Here is a 13864-nt window from a genome sequence, read left to right on the forward strand (position 1 = left end):
AGGCTGGTGACAATCCTGCTAACAATTTGCCTATATTTATTGGAGTTCATAGTGAAAAAATGTGTATTTATGTGGGGTTAACAATATTCTCCTCTTTATTTCTATAAGGTTGTTCTCTTTGAATGACAGTTTTATGCATCATAATGTTAACACCATTTGTCTGGGGCTTTACGTATCATGAATATCTAAACATTATTTAATTAACCTTTGCAAGTGTCCAGTGAGTCAGAGAACCATGAGATAGAGCCAGACAGGAAGTGCTTTTTCTGCCCTCCAAAAGTTTTCAAATTACTACTTATTCTGAGTTGAATGGACTCAAAACTTTGGGGGAGTTTTCATGGAGGAGAAGTGGAGAACGAGAGAGCGTGAGAGACACAGTGGTTTGCTGCAAAATGGCCAAAAGTTCCAGAGTGCTCCCTGGGGAAGGGGAAAGTTGTCATTTCAGCCCTTTGTCCTGCATGGTGGAGTTTTGGAACTTTGGCCTTACGCCTCCACACGCTGAATTAGGAGAGTAAGGGCTGAGCCAGAGTCAGGCCAGCTCTGCTGGGTGGTCTGCAGACAAGCACGTGGAGAGAAGGTCTCCATGGCCTTCTGGTGAGAGCAGCTCCCGAAAGCTTTGCTGGCTGTAGCTTGGGCCATCTTTTCTTTTACATTCCGCATAAGTGGTCTCGCTGTGAGGTGAGGCTGAGCTCTTATCCAGACAGAAACACGACTTACCCAGAAAGCAGCACATATGTTCTACCAGGAAGCCTGGGTTTTGGCCATTCAGCATTTCCCAGGGGAAGCTGACCCCTTGGGTCAGTAAGGGTAGTTGCTTCAAAGACTGCAGAAATTGATACCATATTCAGTTTGAGAATTCAGACATCTTGATTCGATGGTTTAAACCACTGGACCACACTTTTTCTGAAATAGGTAGGAATATTTGCATTTTTATATAGGGAAACTGAGGCACAGAAAGGGTCTGAGGTTTGCCAGAAGCCACATACTAGACCTGTGGAAGAGCTAAGAACAGAACCCAAGTTTCCTGATACCTGTGGCACAAACAATTCAGCCACAGCACACTCTGAGGCAGGACAGGAAGGAGCAAAGAGATAAAAAATTAATTTCTTCTGAAAGTGAAAATTCTTGCTTCAGGTAGTGTTTTCTGTTATACCCAGATAATTTCTACATCCCTGCAATCTAATTTTTCTTGACCATTTGGGTTTAACAGTGAATATTGCATTGACACCTACCCCTGGAAACTCCTGGCCTTCTGCTAACCGCAGATTGGTGGGCTAAAATGAGAGACTGCCCATTGAGAATATAATCCTGGTCTGCAGGGGGCACAGAGATTTCTTCACCTCTGGGAAGCAGCCAGTAGTTTACAGTTACCCGTGCCTGAAGCTCCACTTTTTTACTGGGGCCTGAAGCTCCACGTTTAGGTGCAGCACGCTACGCTGGAAGTTAACCTGAACCTTAAAGAGGGGGACAGGGGCCTTTAGCTGATGAGAAGAGTTGTGACTTTGCTTGTGGCAGTTTTAAATATGTAGAAAATACGTATGAAATTTTAGAGGATGTGTTACCCACAAGTTCAAGAAGGCAGATATTTTCATGTCTTCCTTAATTTAAAATATAGTGGAAGCCCAACATAATTCCTTCACATTTATCAATGTATTTTAACAGAAAAAAAAATGGGGTCAATAAGTCCTGTGAAAAGAGGCTAAAATGAAGGAAGATAGAGTTCATCACTTCCATATTTTGAGCCTGTGACTTCCAAAATCAAAGGCTTGGTAATCCTAATGGATTGACTTCCAAATTTCCTTGGATTTGTATTGCTGGACTTGTCTCTCTCCAGGGCTTAGCTGGATCCCTGCAGATAGATTTTTAGGTTTATATGGTGTAATTCCACTTAGTCCAGCTGTAAACTTGTGGTGGCTGAATTAATGCATTACAAGAGGAAAAAAAGAAAAAGAAAAGAGTACACCTACAAACCCCCTGGCTTGTATATCAAATCCTAAGGGGGAAAAACTGGGCGTTTCAATTAGTTGGTTGTGTGGCCTGATTGAAGAACAGCCCCGTGGCTAACAAAGCTTTGTCTGTAGTATCAGCTTGCTCCTCATCCACCAGGACAAATAGAGTGGTTGGTCATTAACGGGCTAGCCATCGGGCAGGGGTTTTGTTCTTAAATGGGGGCTTTGTCTTATCCCTGCTGTTTAAGCCCTCTCCAAGCACTCCTCACCTGTCATATCTGTCATACATTTAATTCATCACGCTCTCTGGTCAAAAGCTACACTGATGGTATCAAAAGGAGAGGAGGGGGCTTCTTATAACTTTAGCGATCAAAGGAGATTACAAAGCAAATAAGATTTTAATGAAGACGGCAGGTTTGGAAAGGAGAATTTACTGCACTGCAAATCGCTAACACATAAATGTTCGTTTTATCTGTATAGTATTTGAGAGTGGAATCCCAAGCTATTACAGAAGGAAGGATGGATACATGTGTTGGTTCATGGTTTTAATTAAAAACACAGAGGGAGGAGATGTGGGGAGGAAAAAGGAGCTCTTTTATTGCACTTTAAAGGTCATCTTTTTATTCTGTAAATATGATAAGCAGACTGTGTTTAAACACAAGTTTGTTTCAATGGTGGCAAATACATCAAGCAATTTGCCATGGAACTGATATTGTCAGGCCAATGTTCTCTATTATTTGACGTAAGTTTCAAAATATCAATCAAAATACTAAAATACACTTGGCCTCACTGTACTCACTAAAGGGGTAAAGCAGGCAGGCATTTTCTAGTTATAGTAATGGAAATCCACATGTCCCTGGGATCATACATGATGGGGGCCAGTGCTGCAGAAATGCACCTTTTGAGTCAGGGGATGTTTTACAGGAAGGCAGCTCTGCGCCAGTGGTGTGGGGAAGACTGCCCGCCTTACCTTAGAGGGAAGCCTTCCCTTACTGAAAAGCACATGCTGACCTGTGGAACTTTGTCATGGAATGTGAGCCTGAAGCACACACATCTTAATTCACAGAATATTCTGAATTGGAAGGGACCCAAAAGGATCATCTCTTCAGTAAATAGCCTATATAGGGATCAAACCTATATCCTTGGCATTGTTAGCACCATGCTCTAAGCAACTGAGCTACTCTCAGTGGCTCATTCACCTTTTATTAAACTTGCAGTCTTTCCACAGAGGAATTTTTTCATTTGGGACTGTCAGTCTAGAGTACATGCTCTGTTTTCTGATAAGATGGAAACAACTGATAGGGAATTGTATTTTGCAGTTCCTAATGGTACTAGTGTTGAGTACTCAAATTCTGCATGGCCAGTCATCTGGAGATTCAGTAAGCAGCAAACACACTCCACTGGAAACATAAAGGTTTTGGATCAGATCATCTTGACACATAAAAGAGAACAAGGGATCAGGCTCAGCCTACGTGGATTTATGAATGGCAGGTGCTGTTTGACTAACCTGGCCTCCTTATGACCAGATGACCTGCTTAGGGGATGAGGGAAAGGCTGTGGGTGTTGTTTACTTGGACTTCAGTAAAGCCATTGATACTGTCTCCCACAGCAACCTCCTGGCTGTTTATGGCTTGGACAGGGGTACTCCTCACTGGGTAAAAACCTGTCTGGATGGCCAGGCCCAGAGAACGGCAGTGAATGGGGTGACATCCATCTGGTCACCAGTGGTGTTCCCCAGGGTTCAGTACTGGGGCCAGATTTGTTTAATCAACTACCCGAACAAGGGGTTTAAGTTCACCCTCAGTCAGTTCACAGATTGCCAAGTTGGGCAGGAGTGCAGATCTGCTGGAGGGTAGGAACGCTCTACAGGGAGATCTGGACAGGATAGGCTGGATCAATGGGCCAAGGCCAATTGTTTGAGGTCCAACAAGGTGAAATGCTGGCTCCTGCAGTTGATTCACAAGAACCTCATGTAGCACTACAGGCTGGGAAGCTGCCCAGCAGAAAAGTACCTGAGGTGCCAGTTGACAGCAGCTGAACATGAGCCAGCCTGTGCCCAGGGGGCCAAGAAACCCGGTGGCATCCCAGCTTGGATCAGCAACAGTGTGGCCAGCAGGACCTGGCCAGTGACCAGGACCCTGTACTAAGCACTGGTGAGGTTGTACCTCAAACACTGTGTCCAGCTCTGGTTCCCTCACTACAAGAAAGACATTGAGGTGCCAGAGTGAGTCCAGAGAAAGGCAACAAACCTGGTGAAGGATCTGGAGAAAAAGTCTTATGAGGAGCAGCTGAGGGAGCTGGAGTGGTTTAGCCTGGAGAAAATGAGGCTCAGTGAGGACTTGTTCTCTATGACAAGAGGAAACAGCCTCTGGCATAAAGGGCAGTTCTGATTGGATATATTAGGAAAAATTCTTCACTGAAAGGGTTGTCAAGCAGTGAAACAGGCTGCCCAGAGAAGTGGTGGAGCAAACATCCTAGGAGGAGGTACTTAAAAGCCATGTAGCTGTGGCATTTAGAAACATGGTTTAGCACTGGACTTGGCATTGCTGAACTCATGGTTGGAATGATCTTTAAGGTCTATGTGATCTTAAGGGCCTTTTGTAACTGAAACAATTCTATGAATTTATAAAGCAGTTCTTTGGGCACTGGCTGGTATCTGTGCAGTGTACAGAGCCAAACCTGCCCTGTTAGTAGCAGAACCAGGCAGCTTTACTTTGCAGTTTTTCTTTGTGATGAAAAGAAAGCCTTTGCAATTGCTGAAGCCTTTGATAAAAGAAGGGGTAGTTTGTATTATTAGCACGGATGTTAACATCTTTACTTCAAAGACAGGGGGGAAGTGGCTGCCTAGCTTTCTTTAAATTGAATTAAAAACGTGGGGTCCAGGAAGGAGCTCACAAAACCATGTCTGAACTTGTCAGCCTTTACGGGTTTAGGTGGAAAACTCCAGTTCTCACTTTCCGCTGAGTAATACTGAGAGCTTATTATTTGTGTGGTTTTCAACCTGGCTATGAATTATGAATGATTTACTTAAGAAGTGATAAGCTATAGGTCTTCCCTTAAACTAAGAGGAGGTCCCTACAACTGAGGTGTTTTAGGGTCAACAAGGTCCTCAGCACCCTTCTGATGTTGGAATTAATATCTTGTATTTTTATCTGTATCCATCCCTTAAGTTGCTTTTCTGCAGCCTGCAGGATCTCCTGATATGCAAGGCCCAATGAACTAGTTTTACTGAAAGAGAGATAAAAATTCACATGTGATCTGTCATCTGGTGGCATGAATTAGCTGAACCGAAGTCAGACCCAGATTTCTTTGCAAGTGAAGATAGGATAAAGATACAGCCAGTACTGTAGTTCAGAAACTCTGCTTGAGTCTTGCTTTGAGTAAGCATGTCAGCAAGTAGCTTCTAAACTGATTTGCTTTTTTTCTATAGCAATAAAAACTGTGAGTGAATAGGGTCTGTATTTATCTGATACTGTGATGAGACAGTACAGCAGAGGCAGCTGCAGCAGGGCTCTTCCAGTGCTCACACCAGCTCAATGAATGGGTGTTAGTGGCACTGCGAGTCCATCTGCAAGAGTCTGCCCAGTAAACAGGGTTGGCACATGTGCCAGACACAAACATTTGCATTTACTCTTGGTTTAAGGACCTCCATGCTTTTATTAACCTGAAAACTGTGGGGTTTTTCCTTATCTTTTTCTTTTTCCTTGCCCTAAGTTAAGGTGGCAGAGACTAACTTAAAACACAGCCTTTCCTTTCACAAATCAGAAATTCTGAGAAGGTACTCAAGTTACTTGAGGTATAGACCAATCACCTCTACTAACATGTTCTGGTTATAGATCTTAATAGGTTTTTGCAAGAACAAAGTACTTAGGTAAAGAAATGTTTTTTAAAATAACCTAAGTCCACATGACAGCATATAAAAGTCAAATGACAGAGAATTAATGGGTTATTGTTACAAAAGTAACCTTTCAAACGAGTTCCCAAAATGCTCTGTGGTTGGAGTTTCACTTACGGAATTTACTTTTAAGCCACTTTCTCCCAGCTTAAATCTGTCTACAGAAAACTTCAGAAACTTTTTGTTGTTGTTGTTGTTGTTAAGAAAATAGAGAAAGAAAAATAGCATGTTCTTTTTTCTGTGTTAAAGTAAATGCTTTTAAAATGTATCACCCCATACCTGACTGGAATTAAAAAAAAAAAAAGAAAACCTTCAGAAACTGGGCACCAGTTTTCTTCGACAGCACAAAAGCCACCGTGCCAACATTTGGAACTGCAACACATCAACTGCTCTTATAGCTCATACTTTATTCTCTGCATCAAAGCTCTGGTGGGGGGGAGTAAAAACAGAGAGTGAGAGAGCGAAAGAGTCAAGCTCTTCAGAGCCTCTAATGACGCGTGCCAAACACGTGGAAGGTAAATCCCCTAATTCAGTCTATTCTTTCAGCATTCCCTGGCGGGCGGCCAAGCTAAATATTTCTGCTGGATAAAAAATGCACCCTCCTATGCGGCACTTTCTTAACAGGATGGCTCTCCAGCTTTAGCGGAGGGGGCTTCTCTGGGGGAAAGCCAACATGTGTGTTCTCTTATCTATTTATTTATTTTATTAAAAAGGGGCTTTATGGGCTGTGATTGGATTAACTTAGTGAACCCTGGAGGAAGAGGAAAAACAAATTGGGAAGCTGGTTTAGCACCCCCACCTTTTTGTCATCTTCTTTTGGGATTTCCTGGCTGGCTGCCACCTTGAGCCTGTTGAATGTTCTTTAGATCAATCAATTAAAAAGGCTTTAATATTTGGGTGATTGGAACGCAACATATGGGCTGCTGGTGCGGATGTCATGTGGTGCGTGGAGTTAATTGAAATGATTAATAGAGGTGTTAGTTTCTTCAAGACTAATTGAAGAAAGAATATAATTGGAAGCATAGACTAACCATTATTGTTGACTTTTTTAACATATTGTGCCCCTTAAACACTTGTACATGTTTATAAACATGCAGATGGACTTTGTTTAGATGTCTTCAATGTGGTGATTTGCAAAATCACATCAACTCTACAAAAGTCAAATTTATTTTTATGTAAATTAATCAGAAAAAATATTTCCCTGTGCCTTGCCTGTTTTCAGTAACCAGTATGTACACTGAATTTCTGGCACCTGTTTGTCTTTACTTCCTTGTCAGATTTAAATCAATTGATTCATCCTCATCATTATCTGTGGGGTTAGAGCATCCATCCACAGAAACTGACCGGGAGCCTCTGAGGGTCTGTTAGTGCCCTCTTCTCTCTGCACAGTGAGTTGTGATAGCACAGTGCAAATGTGCCAGATATTTCAGGGAACAGCATCACTATTGTACTGCCCCACACCTTGTCAGCTTGACCATATTTCAAAGGGATAAATATATAAAGAACTGTCAGCAGCCTGGATTTGACAGTCAGAAAGAAATGTCAAATTAGAGAAATTCAGAAGATTTAACTGAGATCAGCTCTTTTGGCCTCTCCACCTTCTGTGAGAATAATAACTTTTTTTTCAGGAGTAGGAGCCCGGGAATTTTTATTAAAATTTCTAAGCTGTTGTGAAGTACGAAATGAAAGCAATGAACTGGCTGCAGAGGACATCTGGCAGCAAGGAGAGGGTATGAAGGATGCGTCTCTGAAAGTCATCCTGCTGCACAGGCCGGCTCTCAGGGTAGAAATGGGGAAACAGAAAACATGACATCTCTGGTCTGTAGTTGGTAAGCACGGGCTGGCTGCCCGAGCACTGCGCGAGGAGGAGCAGCATCGCGTCCTGTTGCTGCCGGGCTGTGGTTACAAGTGCCGTAGCAAACTTTCAGATGGGGATTTCTTAAAACTGAAGACAATGGCTTAAATGACTGTTGAATCTGCTAGAGGGCAAGTGTTCACTTGTGGAAGAAGAAAATCAGGCAAGATGGCAATGAAGTGTTGATCTAAAAGGTAAGTCAGTTTGGATTTAGGAGAGATAAACTGCATTTGGAAATGCATTTTTTTCACACCAGCTTTCTTTTTGCCTGCTTCTTGTAATAGGGGAAACGCTTGTGCATAATTTTAATGTTCTGGAAAAGAACTGTCTTCCTGAAAGGGACATACATATTTTCTCTATTTGTTTTGCTTTGCACATGTGGTGCAGCTCATACATTTGTATATCTTTTTCAGTAGTCAGAAAGCTTATTCTGCAGCCCAGAATAAACTGAGCAGAGAAGTGATAGATAAGTTTAGAGGCGGTTTGTTGTTGGCTTAGAAGAAAAGAGTACAGGATGGTTTTAATATTTTAGAGTCTTCCCACACAGATTTCCAGTGATGCTTTGAAGGCAACTGTGTGTCTGCAAAGACTTTGAGCCTCCCCGGAAGATGTGGCCTGTCTTGCGTACAGATCTGAGCAAAGCGTTTGTAGAAAGGAAGTGGCTGTCCTGTACTGGGGGCTGAGAGGAAGGGAAGACATTAGGTCTGATTGCAAGCTTTCCTTACTCCCCGTTGCCTGATTTGTGTGCATGTAGCGCTAATAGTTTTAAATGAGAGGGATATGCTGAGACAGACTGGTGCAAATTTATTCTTTCAAAAAGATTTTCTATTATTGTTATTATTTGGTGATGAGATTAGTCATTTAAGGATCTGGTTTTATTACATCAAGCTACTGCAATTACATAGTCACTTGTTTACTTTTCTAATCTTAACAGTGATGGAAATTAGGAGTTTCAGCATTCCATTGTCTGCATTTCCCATTAAGATTTAGTATAAGAAAAGGAGAAAATTGAATAAACTTACTGGAATAGGAGCATCCTCTCTGTCTCTAACAAACCTTGCCCTGTTGTACAAGTAATAAAATTCTAGTGCATTGGCCTGGGTCACTGAAAGAGGAACAGCAGACCAAGGAAAAAGGACTTAAATCTATGCACGTGCTTTGTTTGTGGCTTGTGTCTGATGGAAATATTTTCATTCTCATACAAAGGAGAGTTTTCAATAACATGCCCCTAAAATAAATCTCAGGGAACTATATCTAGTACCCTGTTAGCATCACCTATTGCTAAGACAGACAGACAGTTTGCATTAGGAGATCTCACTTTAAGGTTCTCATAAATCTACCAAACTCTTAACGTGTGCCTCAGGTGTTTCTTACATTTTGTTTTCCTATGGACGCATTTTCCCCCAAAATCTGTTCTGTCATTTCCAAGAATTTGGCTATGACAAAAATTGTATTGCTAACATTAGGGGTGTGATGACTTTTCTGTTGAAAAGTAATCTCCACCATGACAGCCCCCATTTTTTGGAGCAAAGTTTGAATGACAGGTTCAGTGACTTGGGGAAGGGCAGCGGTAGTGGCACGGGAGGGTGGTAACTGTCATTGTCTGAGATGCTCAAATGCCACCTCCTCTGTCAGGAACATTTCCCAGTTCTTGGATCTCCACATGTGCTTTATTTGCATTGGGTTTCTGTCAGAGCAAGACCAGAACACACTCTGGTAATGTCCCCACCTCTATCTGACTCCCACATCCAGGAGAATTGCTTTTGAGCTAGAAGCCAGCCTAGAAGATTGGCAGAGCAGCCCTCCCAGGAGCTGCAGAAGGGCATCACGGCTCCCTTCAACGGGCAAACACTGTTGGATCTAGAATGGAACACTGGAACTGAGAGCAGTGGAGTGCGTGTTCAGCACGTGCTCATTGCAAACCATCCCAAGGCCAGAGAGTGATCAGAAGGAACTGTTTGTAAAAGCCTATGGATGAGAGCTGAACCTGGAGGGGATTATGAAGGAGAAGAGACTATGCTTGGAGATCAGCAGTGTCAGGGAAGAGGGAAACTGAGAGTAAGGTTAGTACAAGACCAGGGGATTTATCTTTATGGGTTATTGTAGACGAAGACAAGCAAGCTCGGTGTTAAAAGCGGGCGGGATGTAAGCCAGCTCTGATCCAAAAGCTGCCTGGCTGCATTAGCACAGTGCTAAGCCCAAGCTAATATATCCGGCTTCTCACCAGGGCTTATTAGCTCGGGCTCAGTGCCATACTAACATAGTCACAGGAGTTCCAGTTGGCCTGACACCATGTCTGCTCAACATGGTGTGAACTGAGCTCAGGGCTACGTGCCTGCACAGGAGCACCAGGAGATGCCTGCAGACTTGACTGCACCACACTGATGAGGAGGCTGGGGAGGCCAGGCCTGCTGGGCAGCAGGGCAGCAGGGGCACATGGGGATGGAGAGCGCGTTATGTTTCCCTAAAGTGGGACAGGAATGAAGTGCAGTGCAGATGAGGAACCAGGAGGGACTGAAACTGGCTTGATGAGAAGACTTGGCGCATAGGAGCCTGGGTGTGAGAGTGGTAGATGTGAGTGACTGGAAAGGGAAACTACAAGAGGGGTCAGGAGGAACAAGCTGAGGACTTGCTGGGCAAGGAAACCAATCAGAAGTCTGAGTCGAGCACTGGAAGAGGAAGAATAAACTCCACACCACACCTGGCATGAAATCAAGATGCCTGAAAGGAGTCAATCCTCCACTGCCAGCCTAATCACCTGATGAAATCCATCAACAGAAGTGTCCTATCCCTTCCAACATTTGTGCCAACCTTGCCAAAAACAACCTTATGGTTGCTCTGAGCCAGGTCTGCCAGTGTCCCTACAGAGGTCTGCCTGTGGCAGATCAGAATACCTCAGCTTTGTTCTTGATCTGTCTAGGCATCAGAGTAGTGCCAGATCATGAGATCTCTGCTTTTTCTATTTGCAGTTTCAAAAATCAGCATAAAAACTGTAGAAAAACATTACTAAAATTGCAAATTCAAGTTCTTCAGAGTTTAAGGTTGTTTGCCTAACTCCAATTTGATCCTCTTATGCATTACGATACAGTCTTTAATTACTCATTTAATTACTGTTAGCTGGCTACGTGCCTCATTCAGGCATAAGACAAGCTTGCTAGGGGAGAGGAATTGGGGTGGTGTAATAAAATGCTATCTTTAAGACACCTTTTCCTGCCATCTCATTTGCAGCTGCATAGGGAAGTAAGATGGCCGTGGTAGGAAGAAGTTCTGCTGTCCTCAGAGCAGGTGAGCTCTGCTCTGAAGAACTACGTATTATTCCTGCCTGTGATTCGGAAGAAGATTTGGGCCAGTTCACCTCAGCAAAGCCTTTTGCAGATGTGCAATAATTTTGACATCTTCCTGGGTGAAGCCCTGAAAAACACAGAGCCATCACAGATGCCAGGAAGAGAAATGCTTTGAACATATAAAATAATGCACTGGGCTGAGTAAATCAGCTGCTCTGCATCCCAAAAGTAATGTATGCTTTTGATGTTAATATCATTGTGTCTCCATACCCCTTCTGCAGAGTGAGAATAGCAATAATACCCTCATCAACATATGGGGGAGGTATTGTGAAAATCAGATTAGTCATTATTTGATGTTTGCGAAGCGTTCAAGTGCTGCTGTTCTGATGAGCAAAGTGGAAAAATACAAGACAAAATTGGTTGTCTTCATTTGAATGGTCTGTGGTTAAAGTAAGGCACTAGGCCTTTATAGGAGAAAGGAGAGAGAAAAAATTCTGGAAAAACAGCTCTTCTAGTCAGCACTCTTCTTTCTGAACACCGAATGAGGTGGAGAAAAAGATGGTGTGTCCTATGCTAAGACTGCAGAACTGAGTTTCTGTACACAATCTTAGATCTCCTGGCATCTCCTACCAATTGAAAGAATGCCTGAGTTTGCACCATAATAGGTCTCCCATTTACTGACATTTTGGAGTGTTTGTCTCACTGTAAAGCTTGGAGTTTTTTATGTGAGTCTGTTGTCTTGCAAATCTGATGGTTGGCTGTAGGTTTTTACAGAACTTTGACTCAGCTTCAGGGAAGGAGGAATGAAGAAGCAGAAGAGTGAACTTCTGAAACCCTCCTTTCCCTGGGTTTGAGCAATCTGTGCTGTTATGAAACCTTCTGAAATCTCATTCGCTGATGTCTTTCTGACCCCCCAAATTATTCTTGTGTAAATGTTGACACCCAGCAGAGATGAAATCACTGACTTGGGAAAACACAACTAGCTTATCAGAAACTGCACTATTCCAACAGAATACTAGCAACACCAGCCTTCTTTTTTCTTTCTTTGTCTTTTTTAAAAAAAATGTTTGTGGTTAGTTGGCAGATGGTATTGTGAATCAGTCTGTACGTAACTGAGGGAACAGAATGATTTTTTCAGTTCACATGAACCCAAATCCCTATCGCATATCAAACCAGTTTTATTTTCAGGTCTTCTGTGTGCTTATGATTTTAATACATTTACTCATTTCATGCTGATAGTTTTCATTGCAAATTCAGAGTGTATAAGCAGAACAAGAACTAGATATGTTTTCTAACTGAATTCAGGCTGTCTGTAAATTTTCTCTGCGTGTTGTACCCATAGCTCACTGAAATCAAAGAACATCAAAGTTTCTCCACTGACCACCTGAAATCAGTTAGTCCTCGATTGGGTCTTGTTATGATTCTGACACTAAAGTTATGTGACTTGCTTGCTGAAGGAAAGTGATTTAAAAGCGGACAGAGAAACCATCAGAAAAATGTTGAGGCTTTGGTCTCCTGTATCATGCCATTAGACACCAGGCAGGGCAAAAGGAACAATTGTCCGTTTATTCATGGACAACTGTAAAGTCAGAAGATGCATTAAAACTTGATTTTACACCTTGAATGTTTAGGATCACAAATTAGCTCCATAAAGAAAAATCTTTCTAAGGAGTTTGCTGTGCAAAGGAGAAGGGAGCAGCCCTCTAGCAAACTAGGGAAAAAATAAAAATAGTCCTGTTAGTTCAAAAGCATTAATTTTGTGTTCTGCTGTTCAGATGTGAGTTTTGGTGGTTTATGTTTTAAATTAAAGGCGTGGCTGAATGTTCATTATCCCTATGATAAAAGCAGTAGAAATAGGTGCAAAATGACCCTTGTGCAATGCTGTCATTTACCTTTATTTTAAACTGGCTTACACATCTTAATACATTATGACAATCAGAATTATCAGGCCACCAGGCGGAGAGGAGTTTGTTTTGTTAATTGTTCTTGTTAAGCCTAATTACAGAACGGGGTGGAGTGGATGTGAGGGGAGGGAGGAATCTGCTAGCAAGAGGAAATTCTAAAATCCTCGGAGCAGTTCCAGGCAGTGTGTGTTGGGGAGCAAGAGTGCGGGTGTGGTGTGGAGTGCGTGAGCATGCGTGTGTGTGTAAGAGTGTGAGAGCGAATGACAGACTTTCCATATGGACTAAAATCCTGAGATGCATAAGCTGGAGGTGGGGAACCTGTGCTGTGTGGACACATAAAGGTACAGATGAACAAAGAATAGTGCTGTTGTTTTCTTTATGAACTAACCCTTTTTTTTTGGAGGGGGATGGCGAAGGCAAGGGGGGAGAGATGCAGATGACTTACTTTGCTGTTAATCTTTGAGGTTTGCATTAGATTGAGTGTTGAAATGGTTTGCTGATATGCTGCACTATTCTTTGATATTACAGGTTGCCACTTAGCTGTGGGTTGGTATCCTAAAGCCCTTTGAAATGTTTTCCTTCTTCTCAGTGATTGTAGCAAGATGTGCCGTGCACAGACTGTGTTATTTGTTTATACTTTCCAATGGAAAACATACATCCAAAGAGCCCTTCTGCCCTGCATTATTCCAGTTTGTTTATGTGCCCCACATTACGCTGTTGGCGAATTACTGTGCCTGACCTGCATTGTCAGCCCCCTCCATTGCCTCGGGAGCCTCCGGCACAGAAGTTTCTGATAAGGCAGTTTTGAACAAGCCAGACGCCAAGTGAATGATTCTATAACAAATCTGTGCTCTTCTCCGGGGTATGTTACCTGACTTGTTTGCTGCCAAGGTGGTTTTATTGGTTTGGCTACTGGGTGGAGGGAGGAGACTAGAACAGCACACGAGTCACGCTTTTGTTTTGCTTAATTATAATGT

The 13864-nt window shown here is 42.7% G+C and overlaps 1 protein-coding gene across 5 annotated transcripts in view; it reads left to right on the top strand.

Moving 5' to 3' along the window:
* The window catches only part of PRDM1 (PR/SET domain 1), a 101728-nt gene that overhangs the window by 55394 nt on the left and 32470 nt on the right, over nucleotides 1-13864 (top strand). The window contains exon 1 of one of the 5 annotated variants that reach the window (XM_064412825.1): nucleotides 13065-13228. The exons of the other annotated variants lie outside the window; for them this stretch is intronic. The gene's annotated coding sequence lies outside the window, so the exon portion shown is untranslated. Of the gene's footprint in view, nucleotides 1-13064; nucleotides 13229-13864 lie in introns of those variants that run through there. 5 annotated transcript variants of the gene reach the window in all.

The sequence above is a fragment of the Passer domesticus genome, chromosome 3 (genome assembly GCF_036417665.1).
Source record: "Passer domesticus isolate bPasDom1 chromosome 3, bPasDom1.hap1, whole genome shotgun sequence".
NCBI lineage: Eukaryota > Metazoa > Chordata > Aves > Passeriformes > Passeridae > Passer > Passer domesticus.